A 16,280-nucleotide genomic window follows, 5' to 3' on the forward strand; every position below is an offset into this window, starting at 1 on the left:
CTTTCCTTCTCTCTCTTCGCCCGACCTACCAACTCCTCGGTGGCCAAAGCTCTAGCCACCTCGTTGGTCTTTGCAAATTCAATCCCGCTTGGAGTAGCTTACTCGTAATAGAGGGCGACTCCAAAAATGTCAAACAAATGGCCTTGCAGATTGTCACCTTTATCCATGGAGACTAGCTCGCCTTTTTTACGAAATCTTTCACAATTGCAATGATATATTCGTGGTCCTTCAGCATATTAGGAGGGAGTCCAATGCAGTAGCCGACGCCCTAACTAAAGAAGGAGCCTCTCAGAAGATCGTCACAGAGTCTTTCGAGCACCTTTTTTAGATCTAAACATCCATTGAATCTCTTTTTGTACCTATGCTTGTATAGCATTTTTTGGACCCTTTATGGGTTTTGTACAGGTTCTCCTGCCTTAAAGGAGCCCCATATTTAGTACCTTCTATACAACTCTTTGCAACACAAAAAAAATTTCAGATGAAAAAACTTTCCTCCCCTTTCCCCTCCCTCCGCCCCTCTCAACACCATTACGCGAGTAAGCATCGTCGTGCTCTTCCTGTGCATTATCCCCCCTTCCCTCATCCCCCCTTTCGACCCCATCTCTCGCATAGCTGGAATGTAATCTACGACCTTTACCTCAAAACCCCCTCCTCTGCCTCCCTCTTCTTCTATTTCTTCGTCTCCCGCCTCCTTCAAGGTGTCTTCCTCTCAGGTTACTGCCTCGCATAAGCCTAACTCTTCCCTAACCCTGAACCCACCTCTGAAACCGCCTGAGATCCCCCCTCTTGTGGTTAGGTCCCCTCTTACGTCTTTCTGTATCCCTGTCCCTAAGGACGATGTTGCGAAGACCAACCCCAATATCCTTGCGTCCCTCATAAGAAGGTTCTACCCTGCTAGGCATGATGTCAGAGGAATAGAGAAGGTCGCGCAGAAACACTGGGGGGAACCCAATCTCAATTGCAGGCGCTTTTCCAACAATGATTTCCTCCTCTCCTTTCCCTCTTCTTCTGGTGCTAACCTTGCACTTCAGGGTTCTTCCCCCATCACCATCTTCGGCGCACGATGTGCCCTGTGGGCCTAGTCACCTTCCGAAGGGTCTTTTTGAAAGCAGCGTGTTTGGCTTACCTTCTACGACATCCCCCTGCACGTCTGGTCCCCTACTACATTCCAGAGCCTCGCTACTGAGGGTGGGTCTTCCGTGTCCACCCATTGGATTTCCATTGAAACTCTCCCTCTGAGAGCAATTCGTGTCCTCATTGAAACGCTGGACCCCAGTACCATTCCTAGCTTGTTGTGCTTAGAGGTTAGCGAGCTTTTCTACCCCATTCGACCTCTTGGTCGTTTGCCTCTCCCCCTTTCCCGCATTTCCTTGTCAATAAGGATCCACCTGTGCCCTCAGCTGCTCAACTTGACTCCTGGACTGTGGTGGAGAAGAAATCTCGTCAGTGCTCTAGACATCCTAGATCTCCTGCTTTGGCGTGGGTCAAAGACTGCAAACCTGCTATCCCTCCTCCTCCTTCTGCCCCTGAACTCTCTGCGTCAGCCACCCTAGCTACGCCCTCCTTAGCCCCTACCTCCTCTTGCCGCCGCCCCGACAAAGAGCCCTCTCCTTCCTCCTCGGGTCAACTCCCTGACCCGAGCCCATCTTACTCGAAATCCCCTTCCCCCCTGGACGACCCCCCTCAGCTACCGCCTCCTGCGCCCACCCCTCCGGGGTACGCGTGCCAGCCTAACGAGTCCTTTCCTGCCTCACTGTCCTCTCTAACTGTCCCTTCAGCCCACATGTCGCACGCTCCCCCCTACGGCCTGTCGACAGATCCTGCCACTCTCGAGAGAGCGTCGTCTTCTTGTGTGGCCCCATGCCATTTTTCTCCCTTTCGTGCATCCTTGGCCCACCTCTTAACTACCCCCCTCTCTGTTCTCCCCCCCCTTTGGAAACGTGGCTTCTGCCACTGCCATAGATCTCTCTCCCCTTCATCCTCTCTGCCTTCTTAAGACCAGTAAGGATGGCCCGAAGGACCCGCTTCCCTCTACCTAGCATGCTTCGGCCCCGTGTCCCCTTTTGGAACCTGGCCCAGCTGCCTCTTCGATCTTGTCGGTCCCTTTGTCCGTACTTCCTTGCCCCCTTCATACGTGTGAGCATGGCTTCCCCACTAGAGACCCTCTAATCAGCAAGGATCTCTCGTTCCTCTTTATGGAGACCACCTGAGCCAGGCCAAGTGAAGCTCAACTTTGATGGCTGCTCCCTTAGCAACCCGAGCTCTACTAGAATAGGGGGCTCATTCAGAAATTCCAATGGCTACACCATTCTTTCCTTCTCTCTCTTCATCCAACCTCCCAACTCCTCGGTGGCCGAAGCTCTGGCCTCCTCGTGGGTCTATGCAAATTCAATCCCGCTTGGAGTAGCTCCCTCATAATAGAGGTTGACTCCAAAAATGGCCTTGCAGATTGTCACCTTATCCATGGAGACTGGCTCGCATTATTTACGAAATCTTTCACAATTGCAGGGATATTTCTGTGGTCTTTCGGCATATTTGGAGGGAGTCCAATGCAGTACCCGACGCCCTAGCTAAAGCAGGAACCTCTCAGAAGATCGTCACAGAGTCTTTCGAGCACCGTTTTTACATCTAAACATCTATTATATCTCTTTTTGTATCTATGCTTGTATAGCATTGCTTGGACCCTTTAGGGGTTTTGTACAGGTTCTCCCGCCTTAAAGAAGCCCTATTTTAAGTACCTTCTATACAACTCTTTGCAACACGAAAAAATTCAGATGAAAAAACTTTCCTCCCCTTTTCCCTCCCTCCGCCCCTCTCGACACCATTATGCGAGTAAACGTCATCCGGCTCTTCCTGTGCCCCTCCCCTCATCCCCCCTTTTGGCCCATCTCTCGCATAGCTGGAATGAAATCTACGACCTTTACCCCAAAACCCCCTCTTCCGCCTCCCTCTTCTTCTATTTCTTCGTCCCCCGCCTCCTTCAGGGCATGTTTCACTCAGGTTACTGCCTCGTGTAAGCCTAACTCTTCCCTCCCCCTGAACCAACCTCTGAAACCGCCAGAGATCCCCCCTCTTGTGGTTAGGTCCCTTCTCACGTCTTTTAGTATCCCTGTCCCTAAGGTCGATGTTGGGAAGACCAACCCCAAACTCCTTGCGTTCAGAATAGGAAGGTTCTACCCTGCTCAGCGTGATGTCAAAGGAATTGAGAACGCCGCGCAAAAACACTGGGGGGAACCCAATCGCAATTGCAGGCGCCTTTCCAATGGTGATTTCCTCCTCTCCTTTCTATCTTCTTCTAGTGCTTGCCTTGCACTTCAGGGTTCTTCCCCCTTCACCTTCTTCGGCGAACGATGTGCCCTGTGGCCCTGGTCATCTTTCGAAGGGTCTTTCTGTAAACAACGTGTTTCGCTTACCTTCTACGAAATCCCCCTGCACGTCTGGTCCCCTACTATGTTTCAGAGCCTCGCTACTAGGTGTGGGTCTTTCGTGTCACCCATTGGATTTCCATTGAAACTCTCCCTCTGGGAGCAATTCGTGTCCTCATTGAAACGCTGAACCCCAGTACCACTCCTAGCTTGCTGTGCTTAAAGGATGGCGAGCTTTTCTACCCCATTTCGACCTCTTGGTCGTTTGCCTCTCCCCCTTCCCCGCATTTCCTTGCCAATAAGGCTCCGCTTGTGCCCTCAGCTGCTCAACCTGACTACTGGACTTTGGTGGAGAAGAAATCCCGTCGACGCTCGAGACATCCTAGGTCTCCTGCTTTAGCGGGGAACAAAGACTGCCAACCTCCTATCCCTCCTCCGTCTGCCCCTGAACTCTCTGCGATGGCCCCCATAGCTCCGCCCACCTTGGCCCCTTCCTCCTTTGGTCGCCGCCCCGACAAAGAGCCCTCTCCTTCCTCGGGTAAACTCCCTGACCCGGGCCAATTTTACTTGAAATCCCCTCCCCCCCTAGACGACCCCCATTAGCTACCGCCTCCGGTGCCAACCCCTCCAGGGTACGCGTGCCAGCCTCCCGAGCCCGTTCTTGCCTTGCTGTCTTCTTCAGCTGTCCCTTCAGCCCACGCATCGAAGGCTCCCCCCTCCGGCCTATCAACAGATCCTGCCAATCTCCTGAGAGCATCGTCTTCTGGGGTGGCCCCTTGCCACTTTTTTCCCTTTCGTGCCTTCTTGACGCACCTCTTACCTACCACCCTCTCTGTTCTCTCCCCCTTTGGAAAAGTGGCTTCTGCCACCGTCTTAGATCTCGCTCCCCTTCAGCCTCTCTGCCTTCTTAAGCCTAGCAAGGATGGCCTAAAGGACCCGCTTCCCTCTCCCCAGCTTGCTTCAGTCCCAGGTTCCCATTTGCTACCTGGCCCGGGTGCCTCTTCGGTCTAGTCGGTCCCTTTTTCCGTACTTCCTTGCCGCCTTCACATATGTGAGCATGGCTTCCCCACTGGCGACCCTTCGATCAGCAAAGATCTCTCGTTCCTCTTCATGGAGACCACCTGAGCCGAGCCAAGTGAAGCTCAACTTTGATAGCTGCTCCCTTGGCAACCCGAGCTCTACTGGAATAGGGGGCTCATTCAAAAATTCCAATGTCTACACCATTCTTTCCTTCTCTCTCATCGTCTGACCTACCGACTCCTCAGTGCCGAAGCTCTAGCCTCCTCATTGGTCTTTGCAAATTCAATCCCGCTTGGAGTAGCCCCCTCATAATAGAGGGCGACTCCAAAAATTTCAAAAAATGGCCTTGAAGATTGTCACCTTATCCATGGAGACTGGCTCGCATTTTTTACGAATCAGATTTGAAGGGATATATCCGTGGTCTTTCGGCATATTTGGAGGGAGTCCAATGCAGTAGCTGACGCCCTAGCTAAAGCAGGAGCCTCTCAGAAGATCGTCCCAGAGTCTTTCGAGCACCTTTTTAGATCTAAACATCCATTGTATCTCGTTTGTATCTATGCTTGTATAGCATTTTTTGGACCCTTTAAGGGTTTTGTACAGGTTCTCCTGCCTTAAAGGAGCCCCATTTTTAGTACCTTCTATACAACTCTTTGCAATAAAAAAAAATTCAGATGAAATACTTTCCTCCCCTTTCCCCTCCCTCCGCCCCTCTCGACACCATTATGCGAGTAAGCGTCGTCCTGCTCTTCCTTTACAATATACCCCCTCCCCTCATCCCCCCTTTCGGCCCCATCTCTCGCGTAGCTGGAATGAAATCTACGACCTTTACCCCGAAGGCCCCTCCTCCGCCTCCCTTTTCTTTTATTTCTTCGTCGCTCGCCTCCTTCAAGTGTCTTTATCTCAGGTTACCACCTCACGAAAGCATAACTCTTCCCTCCCCCTGAACCCACCTATGAAACCGCCTGAGATCCCCCCTCTTGTGGTTAGGTCCCCTCTCAAGTCTTTCTGCATCCCTGTCCCTCAGGTCGATGTTGCAAAGACCAACCCCAAACTCCTTGCGTCCCTCATAAGAAGGTTCTACCCTGCTCGGCATGATGTCAGAGGAATAGAGAAGGCCACACAGAAACACTTGGGGGAACCCAATCTCAATTGCAGGCGCCTTTCCAACGGTGATTTCCTCCTCTCCTTTCCCACTTCTTCTGGTGCTTGCCTTGCACTTCAGGTTTCTTCCCCCTTCACCTTCTTCGGCGCACAATGTGCCCTGCAAACCTAGTCCCCTTCCGAAGGGTCTTTCCGTAAGCAGCGTGTTTGGCTTAACTTCTACGACATCCCCCTGCACGTCTGGTCCCCTACTATGTTCCAGAGCCTCGCTACTGAGTGTGGGTCTTTCTTGTCCACCCATTGGATTTCCATTCAAACTCTCCCTCTGGGAGCAATTCGTGTCTTCATTGAAACGTTGGACTCCAGTATTATTCCTAGCTTGTTGTGCTTAGAGGTTGGCAAGCTTTTCTACCCCATTTCTACCTCTTGCTCGTTTGCCTCATCCCCTTCCCCGCATTTCCTTACCAATAAGGCTCCGCATGTGCCCTCAGCTGCTCAACTTGACTCCTGGACTCTGGTGGAGAAGAAATCCCGTCGACGCTCCGGACATCCTGGGTCTCCTGCTTTGGCGAGGGTCAAAGACTGCCAACCTCTTATCCCTCCTCTTCCATCTGCCCCTGAACTCCTTGCGCCGCCCCCCCTAGCTGCGCCCTCCTTGGCCCCTTTCCTCCTCTTGCTGCCGCCCTGGCAAAGAGCCCTCTCCTTCCTCCTCGGGTTGACACTTTGACCCAGGCCCATCTTACTTGAAATCCCCTTCCCCCCTGGACGACTCCCCTCAGCTACCGCCTCCTGTGCCCACCCCTCCGTTGTGCGCGTGCCAACCTACTAAGCCCCTTCCTGCCTCGTTGTCCTCTCCAGCTGTCCCGTCAGTCCATGCGTCGTAGGCTCCCCCCTCCTGCCTGTCAACAGATTCTGCCACTGTCCTGAGAGCGCCGTCTTCTTGTGTGGCCCCTTGCCACTTTTCTCCTTTTCGTGCCTCCTTGGCCCACCTCTTACCTACCCCCCTCTCTGTTCTCCCCCCCTTTGGAAACGTGGCTTCTGCCACAGCCTTAGATCTCTCTCCCCTTTAGCCTCTCTGCCTTCTTAAGCCCAGTAAGGATGGCCCGAAGGACCCGCTTCCCTCTTCCCAGCTTGCTGTGGCCCCGGGTCCCCTTTTGCTACCTGGCCCGATTGCCTCTTTCGTCTTGTCGGTCCCTTTTTCCATACTTCCTTGCCCCCTTCACACGCGTGAGCATGGATTCCCCACTGGTGACCCTTCGTTCAGCAAAGATCTCTCGTTCCTCTTTATGGAGACCACCTGAGCCGGGCCAAGTGAAGCTCAACTTTGATGGCTGCTCCCTTGGCAACCCGAGCTCTACTGGAATAGGGGGCTCATTCAGAAATTCCAATGGATACACCATTCTTTCCTTCTCTCTCTTCGTCCGACCTACCAACTCCTCAGTGGCCGAAGCTCTGGCCTCCTCGTTGGTCTTTGCAAATTCAATCCCGCTTGGAGTAGCTCCCCCTTCACACGTGTGAGCATGGCTTCCCCACTGGCGACCCTTCGGGTTCTTTCGGCGTGTCTCCCCCGGTTTTCGCCACGTTGCCTCCTACCCATACAGATGTCCCATCTTTGAAGAGCGTGATGGCATCCACGCCGCCTTCCCTTCTCTGATTGACCGCCGTTCTCCCTACGTCTTCTCCCCTCTGGATAATGATGTGTCCTTCCCCTTCGCTTCCTCCTTCGTCCATCCTCCTGCTACTCCTCTACTTCAGGGTGCCGCCAATGATGTCCTCGAGCCCCCCATCTCTGCCCCCTCCATTTTATGGAGCACCGCGTGTTGCTTCCCGCATACAAACGGCCTTTTCTCTCACTCTAAGTCATCCCTCTCCCCTTCTGCTGTCCTTGACTCGTCCCTCTCACTCTGGGTCATCCCTCTCCCCTTCTGCTGTCTTTCTCTTTTCTTTGCAGCTGCCCTCCGGTCTTCCTCCACCTGCGACCTTGGTTTCAATGGACCCTTTCCCTCCCTTTCAGGACGTGGACCTCACGCACCCCTCTCTCAACTCTTACCATCCTCACAGCCTTATCCCTAGCATCATTAAGGTCCATTGGGTCCATTCCTCCCACCACTGCCTTGGTCCCTTCGGCCTCTCCCATCATTCTCTTTGTGTCCCACCGTCTTACCTACCTCCCCCCCCCTTCCATTCTCACCTCCATTGACCCCAACTTCACCCCCGCCTACCCCTTCCTGTGGACTTTCGCCTCAACTGGACCCCTCTCGCTACCTGCTCCCCCTCTCTTTTTCGGGTTACCTCTCGCCCCTTTCCCTCCCCCAGTACCCTTTGTCATCCACTCTCCCTCCTCCTCCTCCTCCAGCTATCAATATGGTCCCCCCCTCCCCTCGGACCTATACGCCTCCTTCTCCCCGTCCCCCCCCCTCTCGAGGCTCTCCATGAATTTCCAGAGGAGCCCATCGCTCCCCCCTTCGCCCAAGGACTTGGATGGGGGGGTCGACGGGGATGGACTCCCCTCTTCAGAGGCTGTTGTCTCAACGTCCATATCTCCCCCCTAGGTGGCCTCTAGTCAGGAGGGGATCGACAGTGATGGGCCAGACCATGACTTGGCTAGGATGCGAGAAATTTACCGTGTGATGGGCTTCCAACACGATGGCCCGGAAGGTCCGGCACATCGCTTCATGCTGGCTGACCCTCAAAGTCGTATGGAGGTGGGTTTCAAAGGGAAGAGGGAGCTTTTGAACCTCTTCTCTTCCCTATCTGTTCAGGGACCGTCCTCCGCCATTGTGCCCTTTTTCTCCCCTTCTCTCTCTGCTCCGAGGCGTGCTCCCAGAATCGCCTCCCTCCTCCCCTCTTCTTCTTTCCCATGAAGATCATTTATTGGAATATCAGGGGTTTGGGTCACCCAAACAAAAGGACCGCTATCAAGGACATGTCTGTCAAACACTGTCCCCTTATCCTTGCCCTTACTGAAACTAAGTGTCTTGAACCTTCCCTACTCCAAGTTCGTCAGATTTGGGGTAGACGCTCTTGCCAGTGGCTGGCTCTATCTGCTGAAGGGGCATCCGGGGGTATCTGGGTAATCTGGGATCCCTCTGACCACTCGCTTGTCTCCTCTTTTGTGGGGGAATTCTCGGTCCCTATCCTGCTGTCAAGGGTATCTGATGGCCTGGAATGGAAATTCACGGCCGTCTACGGCCCGTGCTCATCCTCGATTAGATCGCGCCTCTGGTCTGAACTAGGTTATGTTGCGTCTCTCCCCCACCTCATTGGTGCTTGGGTGGGGACTTTAACACTAGTCAGTGGTCTTTCGAACGTAACTCTAGTTTGTTTATTTCCCAAGGGATGGTTGCTTTTTCAGATTTTATCTCTAGGAACGAGCTGCTTGACATCCCCCTCCAAGTTACTTGGTCAAGCTATTCCTCCCGGCCCATCTTCTCTAAATTGGATAGGTTCCTGCTTTCTTTAGACTGGGAAGAGTTCTTCCCTGGCTCTCATGCCCTAACCTTGCATAAACCGACTTCTGATCATTGCCCCATCCTTTTGTCTACCATTGCAGTCAACAGAGGCCCTAAACCGTTTAGGTTCGAGCTTGCTTAGATGGAAGAGGTGTCTCTCCACACTTTGATTTCTTCCTAGTGGACTTCTTTTTCTGCCCAAGTCAGTGGTAGAGCTTCAGTCGAAAATTAAGTTACTCAAGGCCGCCCTTAAGTCCTGGAGTAAGACTGTCCCTGGGAATTATAACCTCTTCAAGAACGACCTCCTAAAGAATATTCAAGTTTTGGATAGCTTAGAAGAATCCTTACCACTCTCTTCCCCCGAAGCTAACCTCAGAACCCAGTATAAACTTGATTTCTTCTCCACTCTGAAAAAGGAGGAGATCTATTGGTATCAGATATCTAGGGTTAACTGGCTCAAAACTGGAGATCACAATACCCGGTTCTTCCACAGGATTGCTAACTGTCATAGGAAGGATAATTCTATCTCGTCCATCAAAGTTAACGATCGCCTCTTGAAACAGCCGGCTGAGATTGAAGCTGCTATTATCTCTTTCTTCCAGAATCTTTATACTGCCCCCATAGGCCATAAACCTTTCATGGTCGACCTGGATTTCTTGTCTCTCTCCGATGAACAAGCTTTGTGGTTAGAGCGCCCTTTCCTCGAAGAGAAAATAATCTTAGCATTGGATAATCTTGCTAAAGACAAAGCCCCCGGGCTTGACGGTTTCCGATGGCCCCCTTCAAGTCTTTTTGGCAGACCTTTCGGTTGGATTTTTTGAATATCTTCTCCGAGTTCTTTCAGCGAGGGATTCTTAACAAATCCATCAACACTACGTTCATCACTCTGGTCCCAAAGGTTGAAGGGGCGGAGGAACTTAAGGACTTCCGCCCTATAAGTTTGCTCAACTCCTCCTATAAGATTCTAGCTAAGGTTCTGGCTTCTCGGCTCCAACAGGTCCTACCCTCGGTCATATCCCCCTCGCAGTCAGCCTCTCTCAAAAATAGACAAATCCTTGACAAGGTTTTAATAGCAAACGAATGTCTCCATGCTAGACATCTAGCCAAAGAACCGGGCCTCATTTTCAAGATTGACTGGAAGAAAGCCTACGACCATGTTGACTGGTCGGTTTTAAATGAGACTATGGCCCGTATGGGCTTTTGAGAACGCTGGCGAAAATGGATGAGGCGGTGTTATTCACACCCAACTTTCTCTATCCTCATCAATGTGTCACCCAAAGGGTTTTTCCAGTCATCTAGAGGCTTGCGACAAGGGGATCCGTTGTCTCCCTTCCTCTTTGCGATCTCAGCTGAGGTTTTCAGCCGTTCTCTCGGCCGCCTCTATCGTGCTAACCTCTTCTCTGATTTTGCGTCGTCTAGAAGAAGGCCCACTGTGTCGCATCTGCAATATGCAGACAACACCTTGGTCTTCCTTGAGGCCTTCCCCACGGAGGTGGAAAAAACTTAGAATTTTCCTCAAGTGTTTCCAAAGGGCCACAAGTTTCAAGGTTAACATGGCGAAATCTAAGATGATGGGTGTTGCCATCACCCCTAACCTTATTAGTGACCTTATTCCGGGTTGAGAATGCAAGGTGGAGGTTTTACCCACTTCCTATTTGGGTCACCCCTTAGGACTGGGCAAACCTAAAAAGAACAACTGGTCCCATGTTATAGACAAGGTGGATAGGAGGTTGATTGGTTGGAAAGAGCAGTGCCTATCCCAAGCAGGTAGGACCGCCCTTATCAAAGCAACTCTTTCTAACGCACCGGTGTATATGATGTCTCTTTTCCACCTTCCAGCCTCGGTGGCCTACCGTTTGGATCAGCTTATGAGAAACTTTCTCTGGTCGGGTCAGGCTGCCAAAAGTAAGTTCCATCTTATCTCCTGGGATAAGATTCTTTTACCCAAATCTCAAGGGGGACTAGGGATCAGAAATTTGAGAAAACACAACATCGCCCTCTTAGGGAAATGGTGCTGGCGTTTGGCCACCCAACCTGGTTCTCTTTGGTCGCAAGTTCTTCGGGATAAGTACAATGTCCCGACCATTTCGTGGATCCCTGGTGACAGATCCTAGTCCAACGCTTCAGAGGTGTGGAGGTCCCTTACGACATCCCTTTCTTCTTTTAGGAAACACTTAAGACTAGAGAGGGTAATAGAGTCAGGTTTTGGACTGATTTATGGCTAGGTAATGCCCCTTTCAAGGATTCCCAACCCTTACTGTACTCTGTTGCGAGGAATAGAGAAGCTACCGTTGAGGACGAATTCAATATTGAGGGAGGTAGGAGACGTTGGAACCCATCTTTTAGAAGGAACCTTTCCGAGGAGGAAACCCTTCAATTTCTCTCCCTCTTGTCCTTGCTCTTCAACACCTTCATGTCGATCCAGGGGAGGGATAAGCTGGTGTGGTCCCTTACCCCCTCGGGGGAATTCAACGTCGCTTCCTTCTACAAAAGTCTCATCCAACCCCTTACTTTCCCCCTCAATCCTATTCCGACTCTCGCACTAGTTTGGAAGACCATTGCTCCCCCAAAAGTACAAACCTTTAACTGGATAGCAGGATCCAACAGGGCACTCACAGTGGACCAACTTCAAAGGAAAGGTATCCCTATTCCCAATAGGTGTGCCATGTGTTTGAACCATGAGGAATCAAATAACCACCTCTTCCTCCACTGTAATGTGGCCCATGAGATTTGGAGTCTCCTCCTTCAACTCTTTCGGGTTCTTTGGGTCTTACCCCCGACTGTGAAAGATCTTTTGGAGTTAAACTTGGCTGAGCATAGGCCGAAAGCTGGTAGAATCATTTGGAGAGCTACTGTGGCAGCAACAATATGGACCATCTAGATTGAAAGAAATGGCAGTATTTTTAAGGGAGAGTCCACCCCCGCCTCTCGGTTATTCCTGAAAGTTACCTCCTTAGTAACTTTCTGGGCAGCTACCCTGGTTCAAAGGCATTCCTAAGGACTCTTTCTACCGGAATTGGGAGCATATTTTATTCCATAACCCAAAGAAAAACAAAGATTTTGTTGCTTGGACGGCTCCTCCCCAAGGAACTATTAAACTTAATTTTGACGGCTGCTCACTCGGCAATCCTGGGCATGCAGGGATAGGAGAGGCTTTAGAGACCTTCAAAATGTCCTCTTCTCCATCTCTGAATACATTCGGTTACATGACTCGCAGTTCACTGAATCTATGACTCTCCTTAGAGGCATTCAAAGTTTTGATCGGTCCTGGGGTCAGTTTCTCAGTTTCTTGGGCTTCAGCTCCTCCCCCTTGGTATCTCTTACCCATTTATGACGAAATCAACTATCTCTGCAGGGATACGCCAATGTTATGGAGGCATACCTCAAGGACATCGAACGGGTTCGCCGATCTACTAGGTAAGGATGGAGCCAGAGCCGGCGTTGAAGACTAGTGGTGTTATGGGTTTTTTGCGGAGCTCTAATGGGAGGGTTTATGGGGGTTTTTGTGGAGATCTAAGGGACTGTGCTTTTTGCTTGATTCTCTCCCTCGCCTCCTTTGTATCTTTTTTGTACACTAACTCTTTACTGTGTAAGGGGACTTCTTATAACCCCATTTTGTTTACGGTTTTTTGACCCATTTTTTACCAGAAGCCCTATCGTTTAGGCACTCCTGCTCTGTCTGTCTCATGTATCTATCCCTCTTTCTCAATACAAACGTTAACAGTTATCAAAAAAAAAACTCTTTGCAACACAACAGTCAACACTTACCCCAAAAAAAAAAACTTTTCTTTTTCTTTTTTTCTTTTTCTTTGGTATCCCTCCCTACCCTATCAAAAGAGCAAGACAACAATGATTTTGATTCTAAGTGAGAAAGAAGGGGGCCATGAAAAATACAAACAAAGTTGGTTAGAAAAGAGTGATTCAAGATAGGTAGCTCAAAGCTCATGTTAAACAAAGACTAGGATTTCTCAGTGTTAGGGGGTAGGACTATCAACAACAACCCCCCCCCCGAGTCACTAATAAAGAAATAAATAAATCCCCCCCTTAAAAGCGAGAAAAAAGACAATGGCCTTACCTGAGGCCATTTTTTGCCCTCGTAAAGGTGACTCAAAAGGGGGCACTAAGCGGCCGCATAGACGCTGCTCGACGCTAGGCCACCCAGGATAGGGGTGGGTCTCCTCACCGGAGGCGAGGTAGCTAGGCCCCGGGCTGCCTTAGGTGGGCACCAAGGAGGGCCAGGTACCTGCTTTTTAAAACACTAGAAATGGATGGCATAAATCTAGTGGTCCAAACATTGATGATCCAAAGAACATTTATCAAGTTAATGCAGCCTAAGAGAATTCCCTTGTTGAGGGTCTCCAAAAGTTTAGAGAACCTTCATAGACTAACCAGGAAGTGCACCCCTCGGTTACTAAGGCACTCTAGCATGGGCATACCCTTTTGGCACTCTTTTCATTAGGCTGAACTATTGGTCCAAGGGTTGTATTGTAATCCTCATATGATTACATGATAGCAGATATTGGCACTAGTAATAAGTTAAGGATGGATGGATCTGAACTAGGGGAGAAATTCATGGAAACCCGAGTGTTCTGCTCTAATACCAAAGTTACAACTGTTGCTAAAAACAATTTCTCAGACAAAGCTAATGGCCCCGTAATACAATCTCTTACAATGGAAAGAAAAAGAAAGACCAAGTAAAAACATCAAATATGACTACTGCACCAAAAACAAAAGAAAATAATGCCTCCAATGTAATCATCTGATAACACCTGAATCTCAAAAATGTTTGCCCTTCCTCATGTAGAACATGGAAGGAGACACAACTGACAATATCATAAACCTCTCTAGAATAATAAGAACTAAGGAGATATAGACTCCACACACATCTACACATGTCACTCATGGGCATATTATCAAAATTAATTTTGTTAGTAGCATTTACATGTAATCCATAGTACACAAATAGGAAGAATATGTATTTGCAATAAACAAAAGGCTACAGGCTAAATATGTGGAATCGCACACAAAATACAGGCAAACTAAATGCAAGCCCACCACACAAATAGTCTCAAAAATATTTAAGTAGATGTGGAGCACGGATATGTCTGTCATGATTCAGGAAAATGCCAAGGCAAGTTGACAATTCGAAGTATAATTATATTCCTTGTGCCATTTGACTGTTCAGTCCAATTTTCAAAAATATGAAGCCCAGCCAGAAGTCGAATCTTGGAAAAATGACTTAAGTCAGCAAGTTGAGTTTGAAGACGGAAAAAGGTTTGCAAATTTTTTATTTTTATACCTAACAAAACAAAAAGGCCCCAAAAAAGTTGGGATTGTATTAAATTGGCCACCCCCAAAACCAACTTGAATCAGGCAACTCAGGTTGAGTCTGTCGACCTTTTAGCACGGGTTCTGGCCTAACCCAAAATTCCAAATCCATAGCGCTGCGGCACTGGCAATACACCATTGTCGCTTCATAAATGTATTGGAAGATTAGTTATCTGGTAGCGTTTTGATGGAATCCACCAGGCCACAGGCCCCATGGCTTTCATTGAATTAAATCCTTCATGAGGCATTATAATGTCCTATGTGGTCAATGTGATATTAAACTTCCTACTGAAGATAATGAGAAATTCAAAAGAAATGAAAAACAAATAAATCATGTTGATTAAATACAAAAAAAAAAAGTTGATCTAGGTATTCCCTGGCTTTTACATTTGGAATCATATATTGAGAACTTATATGTGTGTGAGTGTGTGCATCCAGCCCATGGTATGCAATAACTAGAAACAAGAGTAGTTCCCCCATGGTCAAAAGGTAAAGTCCCTCTTTCTTGTGATCAGTGCTGAAATTGCACACTCATCTCATTGTGCTTCAAGAAAGGCATTTGCATGGCAGACACAAACCAACGCATGGGTCAAGATTTTCCCCTGATTAGGCTGCAAATGAAAATGAAACTGCAATTATTATTATTTTTAAATGCAGATAGTTATCTGTTGCATTTCCATAAATTGCATCCAGATCATATTGTTCTCTGGACCTGTTTGGCTGCCATGTCCCCCAAATCTATTCACTCAACTCCATGGTCTCTGATCCATAACCTTCTCACCTCCAGCAAGAATGGATTCCATTTCCTCTCTCTCTCTCTCTCTCTCTCTCTCTCTCAATACTCCTTTTCTCAGTTCATTGTCTCTCTCTCTCTACATTGTCTCTCTTCATTCTCTCCCTCTATTGGTATTTAAAGGTTGGTGCTGGCCTCTGGGCCTTCCTCTCTTTACCTTTTTTTATGCTGTCATTGATCATTGGATTTGGTATTTCACAGCCGTGATTCTTTGGAGATGCTTTCTACCCATCAGTTTCCATTCCATTGATTGAAATTCAAATAAACAAGGTTCAAAGATAAAGTGGAAAAGACAGAGGATTTCATTAGTCGTAATATGTTATGAGCTTCATTGCTTTCGATTATCAAGAAAAGAGAAAAAGGACAACACTTAGAACTTAGAATCACAAAAACAAGCCACATCCCCACAATCCACAAATATGGCCCACAAACTCTTCAGAACTCCCTAACCTTTCATCCATATAGCTGCCATTACCCTAACCCCAACCTAATCAGACCCCAACTTCTCCCCCTCTCTGAGATGACTTCTACTTGCTCTCCCCTTGCTTCTTCTCCTTTAATGGCTCCTAGCGCTACAAAAGAACCTAATTTCTGCAACATAAACACTCCACTCTTCCAATCCACTTCAATAGAGTTCTCCAAAAACCTATGGCATCTGGCCCCTCCCCATTCGCAGGGAAGTTTTAGAGAGAGAAAGCTAGAGAAAAAAAGAGAAATTCTAGAAATAGAGAGGCAGAGAGAGGTAGTTTGAAAAGAGAGAATTGGGTGCCTTGAGACCACACAACCCCAACAAACAAATGACTGAGTTCTGGAGATGAAAATAGGAGGTCAGGACATCTTTGTTTTTTAATTTGTGGTTCGGCCTATTATTTGCAAGGGCATCCAAACATGCCACAAACTTCACTTTTAGTTTTCAACTTTACAAACGAACCAACCATCAAAATGGATGCACTCAAGCCATAGTATGCATCTGCTACCAACCCCAAGGAACATGTCTATCTATTAAATTCCAAACAGGAACCATAAACTATACAATAAGGCAAGAGGCGCCTTCATGTTAATGCAAATTGAAACTCATAGAAATAAAAAGGTGAACCAGATGAGACCCAAAAAAAAAGAAAAAGAACTGATGCCTGTTGTCTATGCCCAGGAAAAATAAGCACCACATGAGACAGAAAATGTTTCCCATAAATATATTGACTAGTAAAACTAGTAAGGCCA

General features: G+C 48.7%; 1 protein-coding gene across 12 annotated transcripts in view; it reads right to left on the minus strand.

Annotated features, from left to right (window-relative positions):
- The window catches only part of PDE194 (formyltransferase), a 49,828-nt gene that overhangs the window by 27,482 nt on the left and 6,066 nt on the right, over positions 1-16,280 (minus strand). The window lies entirely within an intron of this gene.

This window comes from Amborella trichopoda, chromosome 13 (genome assembly GCF_054954075.1).
Source record: "Amborella trichopoda isolate Santa Cruz 75 chromosome 13, AtrichopodaSantaCruz75HAP2 v2.0, whole genome shotgun sequence".
NCBI lineage: Eukaryota > Viridiplantae > Streptophyta > Magnoliopsida > Amborellales > Amborellaceae > Amborella > Amborella trichopoda.